This window comes from Sus scrofa, chromosome 13 (assembly GCF_000003025.6).
Source record: "Sus scrofa isolate TJ Tabasco breed Duroc chromosome 13, Sscrofa11.1, whole genome shotgun sequence".
Lineage (NCBI taxonomy): Eukaryota > Metazoa > Chordata > Mammalia > Artiodactyla > Suidae > Sus > Sus scrofa.
Genome location: NC_010455.5, coordinates 126926630 through 126945951, shown reverse-complemented (window position 1 = coordinate 126945951; position 19322 = coordinate 126926630). Strand labels below are relative to the sequence as shown.

Sequence of the window (19322 nt, the reverse complement as noted above, 5' to 3'; positions counted from 1 at the left end):
CATCAATCAATTATTGTTTGAACACTGCAAAATAAATTTCAGTGATCTATAAAACTATTCATCCATAGTTCTTCATGTTTGGAGAAAGTTGCCCCCAAATAATTTATTACTAAATGTGGATTTATGAAGGAGAACCTAGATGTGCCCCCAATATTCATGTTCCTTTTCCATAGGTTGGGGCTGCTACTGGAAAGTAAGTTCCCAGATTGCTTTGCACTTAGACGGAGCCGTATGGAAGAGGTTTCCAGCAAACAGAATGGGGGTAGAAATGAGCTGAGCTGCTGTCAGTACTGCCCAGATCCTAGGTTCCAAGTGTAGATTTCCTGGCGCACCATCTTAAACAAGTTATATTTAACATTTCATGCTTCAGTTCTCTCATCTGAAAAAGGAGTTTTATGATAGTGCAGAACTCATAGGGGTAAGCATTAAAACTAAGGTTATACATACTAAATTCTTAGACCAGTAGTTCAGCAACATGTAAGCATTACCAAACGCATCAAGAATGCCAATACATGGTTTCAGCCCAGAGCAAATGGTGTCTGCCTTGGTCCATAGGGATGGACCATAGGGCTCAAACTGAAGGAAACTCAGTCTTCCCAGGGTATGCCCTTCCTGCTTTTGAAAAGTTGGGGCAGCAGTATTGAGGTCATCAGGCAGTGTTCACAGTGGCATGGAACCTGTGTTTTGATCCAGCAGAACTTCTCAAGGCCATCTGGTCACCATGGACCCAGGAAGACCAATCACCCTCACCCCTTCAGAAAACCAAAAGAAAAGTCATCTGGTTGTGGCTTTCCAGGAATGTTGGGTGGGAATTCAAGGAAGGTACCTAGAGGTGAGATAATATTTATGCAAGGAAGTCCTATGGCTAGAAACTGAAATAGGAATATAGCTAAAAGGAAACCACAAGAAAACCTCCTGTTATCCTAAACATATATTTTCCTTGAAGTAACCAGTATCTTTTTTAAAAAAAATTTAACAACCACTTATATAGCACTTAGTATGCAAAATGCATTAATCTTAGAATGCTACACACATTAACCCATTTAATCCTCATAGCAAACCAGTGGAGAATATTCTGTTATTACCCATGTCTTACCAATGAGCTTAGGAAACTTGCCCAAGGTCACACAGATTGTAAATAATAAAACTGTAATTCCAACTCAGATAATACAACTCCCCAACATGTTCTCTGAGCTGCTAAGCTCACCTGTCTCCATCACCATACAAAAGGAGAGATGACCATTAATGCTATTTTATATACTATTGCATATTAGTGTAGTATAATTTAAATATATAAATAAAATATAAAGGAGTCACAGTGATTAGCCACAGATTCTCACCATCCTCCCAGGAAAGCAGATAAGACTCTTAATAACTCTCATTTTTCATAAGAAAAAAACTTAGGCTCAGAGAATCAAAGTAACATTCAGAAGAACATATATCTGAAATTCAGATCCTGGTTATTTGACTACTAATCCATTATTCTTTTCTTCATTCCACGCTAGTTTTCTCAATTCTCTGTTTTCCTTTACGGAGAATTTAAAAATCAGAATTTTTTTTTTTTCTATTTTTGATGTTGGCAGACTGCTTAAATCAAAGAGGTGAACTTTTTTTTTTTTAAACCCAGAAAGTTAAGCAATTCTCAAAATTACTAGGAATGTTTGATTTCAATCTTTTTGGGTAACCCATTTACTTATTAAGAGTCAGGAGAGCTTTTGAAGCTTGGTACAATTGTACAGGATGACTGGGTAGAACATGGAAGTCCCTTTTCCCCTTCATCTCCAGCCAGCACATCAAATTGTTTTTTTGCCAGCTAGTAAGGCAGGCATGTTGGGACAGTGTAAAGGCAGGAATTGAAAGATTAGCCAAGGATACCCTGGGGCTACAAGAAGGGCCTGAGTTCAAGTGCCATATGGACTCACCATGCACTAGGGGAGCCTCGGCCAACTGCTTACCCCTTTAGGCTTCAGTTGTGTCTGCTGAGTATGGGTTTCAGATTAGGTAGTTGCTGAGATCCCTCCCAACTTCCTGATTCCTTTAGCTCTTCCTCTGTTTTTCCATGTGACTTTGGATTTTGGGGGCCTCGGTTGCCTATTTTTTCAAGTAGCAGTAATGATATTTATCACAATCAACTCTCTGCATTGATGAATGCATCCAAGAAGATGCTAAATACAAATGCTTTTAAATACAGAACATGCTTTATAACAGGCAAATACTTACTACTATGCACTAAGAAGAAAAAAAAGTGGCTTAATAGTTCAGCAAGTGAAAGCATTGCTACTGATCTTCATAAGGCCCTGAAGGGGTTAAATGCTTGGACATCTGGTGAAATACTATCCTCAGCTGTTTAAGTGACATCTTTCTGGGGTCAAATTTCTCTCCACTCTCCAGTCCATCTGCTCACAGCTTGTCATGATAAACACTTCTGAATTACAAAGCAAAGAGTACACAGCAACAGGAGAGGGACAGCATCTTGGATCTTGACAATAATATCAGAGCAAAAACAGCACCCAGTCATCTACTTTTCACTGCCCCGGACCCACCCCACACTACCCACCCTGCCCCCACCCTTCTCTGACTCGGGTGTCACAGCAACATGTCAGGCTGGAGAGAAGTTGAAAGTAAGAAATCAAAGCCATCCATGTATGACTAAAGAAGAGAGACAGACCTAATAGGTAAGAATAATGCCAGGTGGAAAATCCATTGTCACTTGCCCTTGGTTCAATGAAATTAGAATGTGTTAAGTGATTGATACTCCCTAGAATAGAATTATCTCAATGTACTGCCCTGGGGATCAGGGCACTTGGGTTATTTAGGCACTGTGGCAATTTGTTCTGAGACTTCAAGAAAATTGCTAAATGTTCAGCCTCAGTTTCTTCATTTGTAAAATCAGGTGGTATTTGGTGATAGCAATAAACAGTTAGACATAAATAAAAAAGTCTCTGGCAGAGCTTGGAACATAGTAGGTAGCAAGCATTTTTGTTGACTGAACCTGGCTTACTGGAAAGAGCACAATACTAAGAAGTTCTTGCATGCCCAGTGAGGAACTTGACCTTTCTTCAACTTTTTAGAAGCAATATGAAGTTTCAGAGTGAGGATGTGTAATCATTATTGCTGGGGTTAATATTCTTGGCTCTGTTTCCTCTTATGGAAAATGAGGGAATGATTTAAATGTTCTGGAATTCTCTTCTTGCTCTGATGTTCTGAAAGTCCATGCTACTGCTTTGAATGTTGGATTACTTTTAAGTCAAAAAGTTGTGTCATCCCCTATGCATTCTGTGTGAATAAGCATTCTCCCAAAAGCTACTTCCTCTAGCCTTGAAGTCACTAACATCAAAATGACCTCAGTAACAATTAAATAGATTACGGTGCATCCATACAGGGCTAATAGTGGTTTTTTTCATAATGGTACAATTTTAGATGATAATGTAAAAAATTATCTTGAACTATAGTTTCTTATTCATCTCTCTTGAACGTGCATTCCTTAAGCACTAAATATAATAATAATAATAATAATAATAATAATAATAATAATAAAAGAGTGTTGTCCAAGCCAGGAAGAAAGGAGGGAATAGTGTTAGCAAGAATCAGAGCACAAGCTGGAAACTGACTCAGCATTACCATGGTAGGTACAAAAAATGTAATTTTGCCTACAAAATCTTTATCAATAGAGCATCTGTCTCTTCCTAATGGAAGAAAAAACAAGTGGGTGTTCTATAAAATCCCTAAAAGAACCTGCACCCTATTTTTCTGGCTTTGCTTAAGCATTGGCTCTCCTCATTCATTCGACCAGCAAACATGACATTGTACCCACTCTGGGCCAGGTGTTGTACTGGGATCAGGACACAGAAATGAAAAAGATAGCTTGTGGAGTTCTTGTCCTGGTGCAGCAGAAACGAATCTGGCTAGTATCCATGAGGACAAAGGTTCGATCCCTGGCCTTCCTCAGTGGGTTAAGGATCTGGCGTTGCCGTGAACTGTGGTGTAGGTCCCAGAAGCAGAGCAGATCCTTCATTGCTGTGGCTGTGATGTAGGCCAGCAGCTACAGATTCGATTGGATACCTAGCCTGGGAACCTCCATATGCCATGGGTGTGGCCCTAAAAATACAAGACAAAACAAAACAAAACAAAAAAGAAAAAGAAAAAGATGGCTTCTGCTTTCAAGGATCTGAAGTCATGGAAATTGCCACACACTGCCAGGGGGAGAATAAATTGGCACACCTATTTTGGAAAGGCGGTTTGATTCGTTGTTACACTTCCAGATGTGATTTCATATTTTAGGACCCAGAATTTCCACACCTAAATGAAGATCTTGGACAATAGCATGTTCATAGCAACATTGTTCATAATAGAAAGGAATAAATCAAAAACAACTCACATACGAAAGTAATGAACTACAGCTTCATGGATCAATATTAACGAATTTCAAAAACAAAGTGTCAAATAAAAAAATGTCACAGAAGACAATGTGTAATATGGTTTCACTTATATAAAGACCAAAACATTAAACAATATGTAATTAGAGACCCATATATCCGTGGTGAAACTACAAGAGAAGCAAGAGAATAAAGAATAATTAACATTCAGGATAGTGGAAACATTTGAAAGTGGAGGAACAGGATTTTAAATAGATGAAGAGCACTGGAGTGATTTCACAATTATTGAGAATGTAATGGATATGTGAGTAATAACCATGTTATAATTCTTTTAGTCATATAAATATATATAGTCTTTACACACATATTTTGTTTAAAAAATAGTGTGCGCAACATGTGTGATATACACCCCCCACAAAACAATCTCTTTTTTTTTTATTTTTTAAAGTATAGTTGACTTGCAATATTATAATACTTTCTGCTCTACAACAAAGCGATGTAGCTATACTTGTACATACATCCATTCTCTTTCAGATTATTTTCCCACATAGATTATCATAGAATATTGGGTAGAGTTCTCTGTGCTAGGCAGCAGGTCCCAACAATCACTCGTCTTCAAAGCCAATATCAAACATTTCCCATTACAAAGATGCTCTCTTTGATTGCTTTTCATATTTTAAATTATGCTTATTTTCCTATAGCTTTCAGTTTCTACTTTGTGCGGCCACAGTTTAGGTATTGATCTTAAGTTTAAGTAAAGATCTTAAAGTTTAGGTAGAGACAGCAAACATCTTCAGTGTAGGATCTGTGTCTTATTATCTCTGCCTCCCCCTTGGCAACTACTCCCTTGGGAATCCTTTGTAACATTAAGTCCACGGAAACTGGGATTTGAATTCAGAGTTTCGAATTCAGATTCCAGTTTTATGACCTAAAACTTTGAGATGTTACACATTGGTTTCCACTTTCATAAAATGCTGATAATCTCTACCCATCCACACAACTAATTCAGGATTTTTCTGAGAATTCATTGAGATATTGTTTGCAAAAGTGCATTATGAACATTGTAGAAATGCTAATTTGGGAGTTCACTTCGTGGCTCAGGGAAAACAAATCTGACTAGGATCCATGGGGGCACAAGTTCAATCCCTGACTTTGCTCAGTGGGTTAAGGATCTGGCATGAGCTATGGTGTAGGTCACAGACACGGCTTGGATCTGGTATTGCTGTGGCTGTGGTACAGGCCTGCGGCTGCAGCTCTGACACCTAGCCTGGGAACCTCCATATGCCATGAGTATGGCCCCAAAATAAAAAACAAACAAAAAAAAAAAAGAGAGAAATGCTGATTTGGGCCCTTGAACATAGAAGTGTCTCAATAAGTGTTTGTGAAATGATTTTGATACAGTCTTACTTTATTATATTCCAGCCCCTTAATCAGTATACAAGGGAGAGGCACACCTCACTCACAAAGGGTGAATTGACTTGTTCAAGGAACACAGCGAGTCACTCAGGAATGACTTGTTCAGAAATACTCACTTTTCCAGCATTGAACCTTCAGAGCTAGAAGAGGTTGTTGGTCACTTTGCTTTCCAGCCCTCTATGATGGGGAGCTGTCAAAGGCCACCACACTTTGAGGTCAATTAGCAATGGAGAGTGCACTCTAAAACATGAAGAAGAGCAGCTAGGAAGCTGATGACAGATTTCATAGAAATGAAAATAACAGGACCTGCTTTTACCTTGAAATGAAGAAGTCATTTGTCAACACTTTTCTTAAAGTGTACAATTGGAATTTTTTCGACTTACTATTGTACACATTGATAAAAAAATTTCAGATGTTGATTTCCAGTTTGTTAAAAATACTTCAAAATATGTTCTAAAGCTGTTTTTAATGTTTTTCTGAACAAAATTGCTGGAGAGAGTAAATAGGAAAAATTGGTTTTATTTTATTTTGGATCTCTGTATATTAAAATGTCTACTTTGATTAGCACTTTTTATTTCCAATGTGATTTAGGACATATTGTTTTATTTAAACCCCTGTAAGTGAATGTTATAAATCCTATTCCACACAAGGCAAGTCTGATGACAAAGACAGTAGATAATAAGTGGCAGAGCCAGTTTCAAAATCTAAGTTTACTGACTCTGGAGCCCGGGCACTTTCCACAACATTATATTTGCCACCCATTTAACCATCAACATGTATGTTACATAGATCATCTCTCCTTGTTTACATTCATATTTTCTTCAAATGTAAAAGCTATACTTAGCACAGAGTTTGCATGAGTTACATACTTATTGAATAAATAAATCATTTTTTTATTCAACACCTTAAAAATCCTACTATGCATATGACACTGTGCTAGGCACCAAGGCAGAATCACAGACTATTCCTACCTTCACAAGTATAGCACAACGTTCATGTCTTGTGTGCATCTACTCTCAGCAAGAAACTGTTCAGATAGTTAAAATTGTAATGGTAAGACATCAGTTTTTGTTCTTCGCCTGGAAGGTGGTGGGCCCTTTGATTTATTCTATTCTACAAAGGCAAGGTTACCAGCTTAACCATATAAGTGGGAAATTATAAATGGCATTCATGCCTTTGTTAAAATGTGATTGTTTATAAACAAAAGTGGAAATACGTCATTCATCTTTATATCTTCAAAGCATCTATCACCATGTCTGGTACATAGTTGGTGGTTCATAAGTTTTTGTTAAATATATTTCAATCTTCACATTTCTGATAAAATGGCCTGGGCCAAGAAAATAAACAGAGTATGGAATTCCCTCTTCCTCATTCTCCCTCTGTCTCTCTGTAGTGTGCATGTGTGTAGTAAACTTAATTTTGAGGTAATTTAAGATTTAAAGAAAAGTTGAAAATAGAGTGAAGAGCTCCCATAGACCACTCCCTCAGTTTATCTTAATATTAATATCTAACATAGGTGCCCAAACCAAGCACACAACATTAACACATAACTGTCACCTAAACTTAAGATTTTATTTGTATTTCACTTGTTTTAATACTCTTATCCTTGTTCTGTTCCAAGACAAAATCCAGGATATCACATTTTATTTAGGAATTGCTTGTTTACAGAAATGATTTTCATGATGTAGAGAAAGTTTCCCATCAGGTGAAGCCTATTGATATGCTGAAGAAAGTTCACCAACCCAAATAAGGAGTTGAATTCTAACTAAATCCTACATATTTATCTATGAATAGAAACAAAGTAACACAAGACATATGGGAAATTCCATCAAATAAAACTCAAAAGTGAATAAAGAATATCTGACTCCAAAGACACAAAAATGACATAGGAAATAGGAGTAATGTTGATATTTTTAATAATATTGTTAGAGATATTTGAAAAGACAGTTCACATACTAAATGAGAATAAAGGCAAAAAAAAAAAGGTATCAGCAATCAAAGAATTGTAAATCCAGTTAAAATGGATTCTAAGAAAATTATATAACAAGAAACACAAAGGAATGATTACATTAGAGTTTTAAAAAAGAAAATTCATCCTAAAACACTTTAGCATAGTTAGCCCTGAAATGACCAAGACTTAGAGAACCATAATGTTATCTGCTTATTATAGTCTGTTCACATACAAAGTACAAAATTCATTAACTTCAGAAAATAATGCAATTTTTTTTTTGTTTGTTTGTTTTTTGTTTTTTTTTTTTGTCTTTTTGCCATTTCTTGGGCCACTCCTGCGGCATATGGAGGTTCCCAGGCTAGGGGTCCAATCAGAGCTTTAGCTGCCAGCCTACGCCAGAGCCACAGCAACGCGGGATCCAAACCGCGTCTGCAACCTACACCACAGCTCACGGCAACGCCAGATCCTTAACCCACTGAGCAAGGCCAGGGATCGAACCCGCAACCTCATGGTTCCTAGTCGGATTCGTTAACCACTGAGCCACGACTGGAACTCCAAGATAATGCAATTATTAATCTTGAAAAGTATGGCTGACAGGAGTTAGAAGGGGGATGTGGTATAAAAATAAAACTAGGGAAATTAATTTCCTCTTTTCCAAAGTGAACAGCAGAGCAGCCCTATCTGAAGTTGGTGAAAAAAGAAACAAAGATATAAGTATATTTATAAGATCATAAGTAGTTTAACTTACATTTAAAGTTACAAATATAAGCAATAGAACTACATGAAAATGAAATATTGGAAAGAAATGAGAACTAATATAATAAGGTTAAATTTTCATCTTGCAAAATTTCAAACAATGTCATGTAACATTTTCAAATAAAAGTAATAGTGGTATAAGTGCATTATTTAGGGTTTTGGAAATAACCAGCAGATGAACTTAATCCATAAATGGCTAAATGTCCTGGACAGTGTGAAAAGCTAAGACAGAAGACTTGTGGTTGTCATTGGAAGCCTTAGTTTTCATGATGTGCATATTTTATTTTGAAAAATTCTAGATAGATATTAATTGCAAAAAAATTTATAAATTAAAAATCATTGAAATATGTCCATAACATTTACAAAAGAATGTTAGTTGTACTATGTTCATACATTCTCAACTGGATTTAGAAAACTATAGCTCAATAAGATAGTAAGTTATGTCCTTGTACGGAGTTTAATGCAGCCTTAAGAATGATTATGTGGGAGAGTTCCCATGCAGTGAATGGGATTGGTGGTTTCTCTGGAGTGCTAGCACCTAGGTTTAATCCCTGGCAGGGCGCAGTGGGTTAAGGATCCAGTATTGCCACAGCTGTGGTGCAGATCATAACTGTGGCTTGGATTTGATCCCTGGCCTGAGAACTCCATATGCCTCAAGGCACACAAGAAAGAAAGAATACTTATGTGGGGACATTGTACTGCCATAGATAGATTTCTAGCAAATGTTTGTTGGTGAGAGGAAGGAAGGTACCCAATATTTTTAGTATGATGACATATATAATAAGCAAACATTTCCTTTTCTATAGGAATAGATGTATTCAGGACTTCAGGGAATAGGTCTGGAAATGACAACAGTGTGATGGCAATTAGAAGAGGAACTTAAGCTGTAGGTAGTTTTTTTTTTTTTTTTTCTTCTACAAATTTCTTATTTTTTAAACAATTCATTTTTCTACTTTTCATTGTGGGAAGGTAAAGACACTAATACACTGAATCCCCATGTCTATATCTCCCAATTTTAATAATTATCAACTTAAACCCAATCTAATTATATCCCTACTCCTATCTATTTTCACCCTTTGTAAATAAGTTTGAAGAAAATCCCAGGCATGATATTATAAGTAAATTTTCATATAATTATCCATATTTTAAAAATTCATCATTTAATTCATGAAGTATCCAGCCAGTGTTCAATATTCCAAAAGATTCATAAATGCACATTTTTACAATTTATTAGTTCATCATTATCTGATATGTCTTGATTTTCTAATGTTTTAATTTGTGTCATGAAATATTTAAAATACACAAAAATATGGAAAATAATTAACAGGCATGCATATAAACACCAACCAGATTTCTATGTTGTTATGTTTTGCCATATTGGCGTCAGAATTTTAAAGAAATAAAAACATATTTAGGGAGAAATAAATACAATCATTCTTTTTAAGAAATACAACATGTTTTCAAAGACATAAAATTGCTGAGAAATAAAAGTTCAGGATACAAATTTATCCTACAATTTCCTAAAATTCTATTCCCCCTTTTTCTCCCTAGGAATCATATCTGTTTTGCTGTTCATATATATCCTTCCCACAATATGATTTATAAGCTTAATACATACATAAGCATGTACAAATAATGTCTTTTACTTAATTTAAAACAATTTAAATGTTAATATATTGTATGTATCCAATGATATCTCTTTTTCACCCTAACATTATGTTTCTGGTAATTATCTTTTTTTGGGGGCCGCATCCACGGCATACAGAGGATCCAGGCTAAGGGTCAAATCAGAGTTGCAGCTGCCAGCTTACACCACAGCCACAGCAACACCAGATCCAAGCCGTGTCTGCAACTCATACCACTGCTCATGGCAACACTAGATCCTTAACCCACTGAGTGAGAATCAAACCCACCTCCTAGTTGGGTTCTTTACCGCTGTGCCATGACTAGAACTCCTGATAATTATCCATCTTGATACATGAAGATTAAGTTCAGTTATTTTCATTGCTGCCTAGAATTTCACTGGGTTTATATATTCATTCACCTACTGAATATCATTCACCAACTTCCGTCTTACAAATTCTATCATAATGATTATTCTTGAACATATTTCTTCATGTAGGTATATAAGCATTCCTCTAAGTAATAGTCCTAAAAATGATTTTTTCAGTCATAAGAGTATGATATTTTCAAATGTATTTGATATTCCCAAATACCATTGCTAATGATTTTCCCAATTTGCTCTCCCACCAGTGGGATGTCTTTGATACTTTCCAAGTTTTTAATTTGCTAGTCTAATAGTTGTGAATTTCACTATGATTTCAATTAACTTTCTCTGACTGCTAGAGGAGTTTCAGATATGTATTGGCCTTTCAGTTTTCTCTTTTTTCAAAATTCCTATATTTAATATTTAGTCATATTTCTATTGGGTTATTTGACATTTTCTCATTAATTTTAGAAGTTTCTTATAAATTAAGGACACAGTTTTCATTATTCATTATCATTTATTTGAGTTTCAAGAGTCTTCTTTCAGTCTTCCACTTGCTCTTGTACACTATATCATCATAAAAAAGTTTTAAATTTTAATATAGTCAAAACTATCAATATTTTTTTTATGGTTTGTGCTTTCTTGGATTTGTTTATAGAATCCTCACTAATTCTAATATCACTAACATATTCTATATCTTCTAATTTTTTTAAAGTTCCAAGTTTTACATTTTGATTTTTATAATAAAATATATTCATCTATTACTTCTATAATAATTACTAAAAAGATAGAAAATAAAAGTCATCCATAATTTTAGCCCTCAGAAACCAAGTGCTTGTAAACATTTATCTTATTTACTTCCAGTTTCAATTCTGTACACATGTCCCTTGTTATATAAGTAGGATTAAACATTACTTAAAATTTTATACATTTTTTTCATTGAGCATCACTTACTAATATTTTTTAAATTTATAATAATTCACCGAAAGAGGGGTTGAGACTGGAATATCCAGAGATGGCAAGGTTTGGAGAGGGAACCTGAATGAAAAATTTACTTTATAGTATGTATTTGGGATACCTGCAATCCAAACCATGTACATGAATTAGCTCTTTTGTTTTTATTTAGCCCCTTTGAGTTCCTCCACTGTGGGACCCTCCATAGCCTTCCAATAATTGTTACTCATATGTTCCTTTAGGTCACAGACAACATTTACTCATCTTTGTAGCACTAACTGGACCCAGCAAGTAGTAGGTCTTCATGAAATATAGAAAGGAAAGTGGTAAAATGAACATTGAATTAGGAGTGAGGAGACCTAAATTCTAGTTCAGTGAGTAGCTACTAAGTACTATCTTTAAACGAATTTCTTCTGAGACCCAGTTCTTTCATCTCTAAATTGAGGGGAAGGGACTAAGTGACCTGTAAATTTCCTATCTCCTCTGCTACTCCAGGATCTCTGTTCCTTTAAGAAGAAAAGTATTTATGGGATCCATAAATATTCTTTAAAATATTTATATTCCGTGATACTGCTAAGTAGCCCAGGCTTTCAACAACCTACGACATCTAACAGTAACAGGTGTTTACTTAAACACAGATGGAAGTTGTGGCCCTTTAAGAGTGCCAATTTTTCAGTAGAGATGTCCTTGCAGGTTTGGATAGATGAGCTGTTTTCTGGTAAGTAGCCATCAGCATACCAGAGAGTGAGCTTAACATAAGATACCCATTGGATCTCTGTTACCACTGAGATTTCTGGCAGGATATGGGACCAAGTCATTTCCTGGCTCCTTTGCCTTCCATCTGTCCCATGGTCTCCAACCTACTAAAGGGAGTTTGTGATTACATCTCCCTCTAGTGACTAAAACCTTTGCATAATGCAAAGTCTCCTCTGGCACATGAGAAAGAATATTTGGCTAGAAATATAAAAATGAAAAAAGAATATACTGTCCCTTTGATAATTTGAGGAATATCCTTTCACTGTTGCTCTGTGAGAGGAGCAAAGTTCCTCATGTATTTCACTTTGCATTGAGAGAACTAACACTCAGCAGGCATTTTGTGTGTGTGTGTTCATGTCTAAAAACCAAATAGTCAGGAGTTTTCCCCAATAATATAATGCCCCATACCAACCATCAACTAAAGTCTCATATAAACATAGGACAATACAATCCCCAGTGCAAATATACACGGAAAAAAAAATCTCTCTTCTACTCATTCTATGTGTGGTTGTCCAGAAAATTGGTACTGGTTGAAACATCCATAGAATAATTTTTTATACTAAGGAAATAAATATATCAGGAATACAAAATTTCAACCCAATAACATACATTCATAAGAGAAATTAATAATAGTTCACCAAGGTTAACCAAAACCAATGGTTGGAGAAATAAGTTAGACCAGACAGAAGGCAGTTCATCTTTTGCGACTCTGCTTTGCTGTAAGAAAACTGGTAGAAATGGCACCATATGAATTTGCACCTGCTTTCTGCAATAGTTCATTGTGGTTCAGTGGAAAATGTTAGGCAAGCAAATAGGTTGTTTTCTCCCTATTTTATTTGCGATTAGCACTGCGGTGACTGTCCAGTGTATATCACAAACCAAATAAGGAGGAAACCTCTCCTGCGTTGGCACAGAACTTGCTTGAGGTCTCATAAGCAAGGGGCCAAACCAGTGACCTCATCCTGAGACTCTAACCTCAGGATGTCTCACCTTTCACATCAAATACCCTAATCCCTCTATTCAGTACAACCTCAGGTCAAGGGATTAGGCTGGCCTGGATCTTAAAGAATTTGTGATCACAAACAGGTTCATTTCAGGAGCCTTCTTTTCATGAAACTGGTATATCTGAAATGGAAGCTAGGCTAGGAGCTGGGCTCTGGGGAAGAAGGGCTTTTCACCAGCTCTCTGGGAAGTCCCTCTGGTTTCGAAGTTCCATTTCTCAGTTCATTTTACGAAGGTCTTAGTACAGCTGGCCCTGTCATTTTAGACCCACATGGTCGGGTTTTTTTCACCATTGACCTTGCAGATGAACAACTGAAGAAGTCAAGTCTGTGATGTCCAGTCACTTGCATTCATTGGATTGGCCCAGATGTTAGAAAATAACTTGTCAATTTTCTTAATTTTACAGCACAGTAAATGAAGGGCTAGAGTGGATAAAATTCCCAAAATCACACAGAAAGAGTAGCACTAGAAGCTGTATCTCAAGATCCAAGGACAGAGTCTTTTGTATCTTGCTATATTGTCCCCGTCCCCCAAACAGACCAGAGATCACACTTCCAAATAAACATAGATTTATTTTTATCCATTCGAAATAGTCCTTTTAGAAGTTTACAGATATTTTTTAATGATTTTTATTTTTTCCATTATAGTTAGTTTACAGTGTTCTGTCAATTTTCTAGTGTACAGCAAAGTGACCCAGTCATACATACATATATACATTCTTTTTCTCACATTATCCTCCATCATGCTCCATCATAAGTGACTAGATACAGTTCCCAGTGCTATATAGTAGGATCTCATTGCTTATCCATTCTGAAGGCAATAGTTTGTGTCTATTAACCCCAGAATTTACAGATATTTTAATAATGCTACTATTATTCAAAACCTATTTAGAATTCCAGGGAGCATTATACCTAGTCTATGGCACATCATTGGTGATTTCCTTTTACCAGGCTGTTAAATGATTAAGGGCCCAGTCTTCAGTTTTGCCTGTATCTCTAATACTTAGCAATATCTTGCTACGTGATAGACCATCACGAATATTTTTTGAATAAAACAGCTCATCACTGTTTATAATTTGATGAAAGATTTAATTCTTAGAAATATCCAATATCACAAGGGAAAAGATCAAGTTCATAAAATCAGTTGTTGGTTTGGTTAGTCTGCAGCATATGATTCAGAGTCCCTGTCTCTCCCTTACAGGGCTGGAGTAATTTGAGGGCAGAAACCACGTCTTATTTACCTCAAAACTTCACAAGAACCACTGCCAATTCTTGCACAGAAAAAAAGAGCTCTCCTAAATAATCAATACATGTTTGATGAATAATGGAGTAGCAGGTGGGAATTTGAATGGAGGTGGAGACTACGTATTTGCAGGTTGCTGGAAGAGGCATATAATGGAAATGTTTCTTGGTTGGAACATAAAAGTTAACTTGAGCTATTGCCAAAGTTCCAAACCTCAACTGGAATTTTGAATTGTGACCTTGGGTGAAAAGGCATGGCATGGACAATAGATTGTACCATGAGCTAACATCAAAATGACAGTGTGTTCTTAATTTTACAGCGCAACATCCTAATATCAGTGTGTTGCAACAGACATAGCCTTTTCTCTTTCGCAAAGATCTCATCTTGCTCCTTCAATGCAATATGTCACATCTCCAGCAATACGTTAAGAAGAAGAATTCATGGAGTATTATTCAGCCATAAAAAAGAATGAAATAATGCCATTTGCATCAACATGGATGGACCTTGAAACTATCATAAAGTGAAGTTAGACAGTGAAAGACAACCTTCATATGGTATCACCCATATGTGGAATCTTAAAAAAAAAAAAAAAGGATGCAAATGAACTTATTTGCAGAACAGACTCAGAGATTTTGAAAAACTTAATGGTTACCAAAGGAGACAGGTAGAGGGGTGGGAGGGCTAGACTGGGAGTTTGGGGTTAGCGTGTGCACACTGAGGTATATGGAATGATTGGCCAATGGGGACCTGTTGTTTAGCCCAGAGAGTTCTACCCAGTATTCTGTGATAATCTCTGTGGGAAAGAATCTGAGAGAGAATGGATATATGTATCTTAATGACTGGGCCACTTTGTTGTATAGCAGAAATTATCACAACCTTGTAAATTAACTACACTTCAATAAAACTTTAAAAAGGGGGATACTAATGACTATTGTAAGTTCTCTGATACTTGTTAGAGCTGGTGGTGCTCCATGTTTGGAATGACATACATTTCTTCTTACCTTAGATGTCAATTGGGAATAATGCACCATGGGATATTTTCTGGGAAAAAGCCACACATGCACATTTAAGTAAGCAAAAGTTGTTTAATAAATGTACTGGCAAAACCAGTGAGACCTAGCTGCCCAGGGATGTCCGTTTTTAAATCCACAGTTAAATAAAGAGACTCAGGCATAAATTTTCATTGTCTTTTAGAAATGAGAATTAATGATCCTTTCCTTTAACCACACATTGTCCTGGGTAGGAGTAGAAGTGAATTTAATATTGGAGGTAAATAAACCTCAGGGCTTTGAGTTTCCATGAAAGTTAATCAAAAGATATAAAAAATAACTTCAATCATAGGTGTCACTACTAGGGTCATCAACAATGCCTGGGGCATTTCCCCCCCAAGTTATCTTTCTTTATGGAAGAATATGTTGGAAAGATTATGTTTCATTCCTTAAGGCAAATCTGCCCTATTGGATATTTTTAACGTATTCTAGTTTAAGACAGAGGACTCTTTTTTTTACAAGGTGTATTTTATCACTGAATTCATTTGTGGATGGGACCAAGAGATGATTGTGTTCAGTCCTGCCCCTATAAAATAAGAATATTTCATTGGGAAGGGAAGGGAAGGGAAGGGATTTTGTTTTCCACACTATTCTGTCCTACTTCTCCTGACCTAAATCTCCATCTAGAGTGGCAGAGTTTATAATATCTCATTATAAATATTCTGGCACATGGAAATGAGTATCTGTACCTGGGGCAAGTCAGATGGGGACTAAGCAAAATGTCAAGCAGGATAACACTCTGTCGGACAGCCAGTGGGGCAGCTTGCTGGCTGCTGTCTTGTCAGATGGAGGCCAAGATGAAAGACAGGTAACAAAATCCCTCAACCCAGGCAATGTGCATTCTTCATTCTAATGAAAATTGAGAGAGTGGCTGTGGCTCTCATTCTACCCCCACATTGCTCGTAGGCTCCAGGCAGCAAAGGCTCTATCTTAAGTCTGTGCCCTGGTGAGATTGGGAGGTCTTCAGCTACTGAAGCTGCTACCCTCTGTGCCACTCAAGATCAATTTGGACCTACTGAGGCCCCCACTTACTGTATCAGTACAGTCTTTTTCTCCACAACTCAAGGCATCTGTTGAAGTCTCCAGAATGGAAAGCATCTCTCCTCCCCCTCCCCATAATCTCTATAATCTAATTTTAAGCATATGAATCCTACTCAGTGCCTTGAAGTTAAGACTTTTAAGACTCAAAAGCCAAGGATTAACTCTATTTTTCTTTTTTATTTCTTTTATGGCATCTCCTCTTTGAGGCAATCCAAAGAGAGTCTACCTGGCTAAATGGAGGAGGAGTCAAAAAGAAAACATCAGGACTAAAAAGCACATTATTATGCTTCAAAAATATGATCTCACAATAACTTGGACATACAAAAAGAGAGGAAAACATGGATAAAAGCTCACAGAAGTCCATTAATAGTCCATTATTTTAAGACTGTAGAGATAGATAGAGATCATCTGGTTTAATCCTTCCACGTATAGTGGGTATAACCAAGATCCAGTGGAAGGAACTGCTTTGGTCAACATGACAGTGTAAGTTGTTGGGAAAATGAGATTTTTGACATATATTCTTATTAATTTTGTTTACAAAAAGGAATACATAATTTAATGTTATTCAAATCCATATTTTAATTCACATATGAAAGTGATTTTTAATTATAATATGAAATAAATTCTGTAATTTATTAGCATGTGTGATCTTTGACAACCGTTAAACATTTCTAAGGGTTATTTTTAAGTGACAGTAATATTACACTCTGTAGACTTGTTATAATCAAACTCTAGGTAAAGTATCCAAATTTTTGCCGTATACTAGTTCCTTAATAATTCGTAGCTATGGTTTGAGGTATGATGCTATATAGTAACTTTATAGTTATAGTTTATCATATAAACTTGTAGATGAAAGATGTTAGTTGGATGATTAAATAAATAAATGTTATTTATGCTTTTGTTTTTGGCAAAGTACTGTGCTATTTTGAAGTCTATAATATCCCTTACCAGGCAAGACTAAACTAAACCGAAGTACTATTGGATCTTTATCATTCACTTCCAAAGGTTTGCATTCAATCAGAAGCATTGAAATACTTACAATAGGATTTTCTGACATTTTAATTCAGACAATTCAGCCCATCCTAATACTGTCAAATGAAGAGAAATAGGATAGGAAAGATAGACTAAAGGACTAGTATCTTTTTTTTTTTTTTTCACTTAAGACACGAAACCCTACAAAAGGGAGATGACTTTCCCAAGAAGGCAGAGCAAGTCCTTACATTGCCAAACTTAGAATCCCCAAATCCAGGTATCTAAATTAGGTCACATTACCCTCTCTGTCCTATTTGTAATTTAAGAGTTAAGAGACATAAACCTAAAACCTAGAAGTAGTACAGACTCTTCCTCTGCCTTCATACTACACTTTTATCAACTATCAGATATACTGGAAGTTGCCTTATATAACTCTCACTCCACTCCAACAAAACATAAGAGACAAATCTGACTGCCTCAGATTTCTTGTCAATGGATTCCCTATTTCCATAAGCTATTTTTTTTATTTCCAATGCCTTCTAAAACTACCTAGTTATTGATACACTATTTGAAAATTTTCTTAAAGCCATTGTTTTGTGTTATTGAATTCCCATAAGTCTATTTCTTTGGCATTTTTGCATTTTTATTTGGCCAGATCCTCAATTAAGAGAGAAAAAAAAAAAAAAAGGCTTGTTGCTTTACTAGAGTTTCAATCTATTCTTAAAGGAGATAGACTCATTTTCTGATTACTCCCTTTACATAGACAAGTTGAAAAGAAAAATAAAGGAATGCAGGAGTGATTCAGGGATAACAAAGGAATGTTATCTAAACAATCCGAATCACAAAGACACAAAAAATACTAGCTAAACACACAAAACATAGGAAGGACAATGAGAACTGCTTTTAGCATAGACACACCTGAAAAATGTTTTCAAATCAGTCATGTTCAATTTAATATTAGCTAATGTAATATGATGCTAGAGTATTTTTATAAAGTTGTTTTCTTTTTTATTTAGACCTCACCCATTTATAATCCATATAAACAGACTTAAAGACAAAACACAAAACTCTTAGCATTAGTATCTTGGTAAAAGTAGAGTGAAAGAACAAGTGAAAATGCCAACAGTGAAACTCTGGCACAGGTTGAAACACTATAAACTCAGTTCCCAAGAATTAAGGGTTGTATCTTACAGTTAGGAAAAAGAGATGTTTTATAAATAATGAAATGCCTTAATCAGCATAAAGCATAGCCAAACATCATAATAACAAATGTTTTCAACGTGACACTAAAAAATAGGATTTGCAGGGCAGGGAGGAATCTGTGTGGGTATTTTCCTGTTTACATTTTCTAATTTTTCAGAATATACTTTCACTATGTGACTTTAGCCATAACATTTAACCTTCTTGATCTTCACTTGTCTCAAAATAAAATTAAAACAATAATACACCTCACCTGTCACTTGGTGCAAATTATAAAGAAAAAGTCAACAGAATTTCTTGACAGAGCAAATGCCACGGTGAGAGACAGAGAGGTATCAAGGATAATTTCAAGGTATTTAGTTTGAAGATCTGGAAGGATGATGTTGCCATCATTTGAGTTGGGGAAGCCTGTGGAGGGACCAAGTCTGAGAGACAGACTTCTTTAGCAGATGGTGCCCAGCTCACTGATCACTGTTAACAGCAAAAGTTGAGGAATTTGGAGAAATCAGAGTCCTTTCCAATGCACTACTTAGGCCAGGCCTAGCATACATGTGCTGTGCTTTGTTGGGCTCTATGACAACAGATTTATACATATGGCTGCTCAGATATTTCAATGCGAA

The 19322-nt window shown here is 36.0% G+C and overlaps 1 long non-coding RNA gene across 3 annotated transcripts in view; it reads left to right on the top strand.

Annotated features, from left to right (window-relative positions):
* LOC106505765 overlaps positions 2382–19322 on the top strand; it is a 57607-nt gene continuing 40666 nt past the window's right edge. Inside the window, exon 1 of one of the 3 annotated variants that reach the window (XR_001300483.2) lies at positions 2382–2675. This is a non-coding gene — a long non-coding RNA (uncharacterized LOC106505765). The remainder of the gene's footprint in view (positions 2676–19322) is intronic. The other 2 variants (XR_001300484.2, XR_001300482.2) reach the window with 2 other exon arrangements.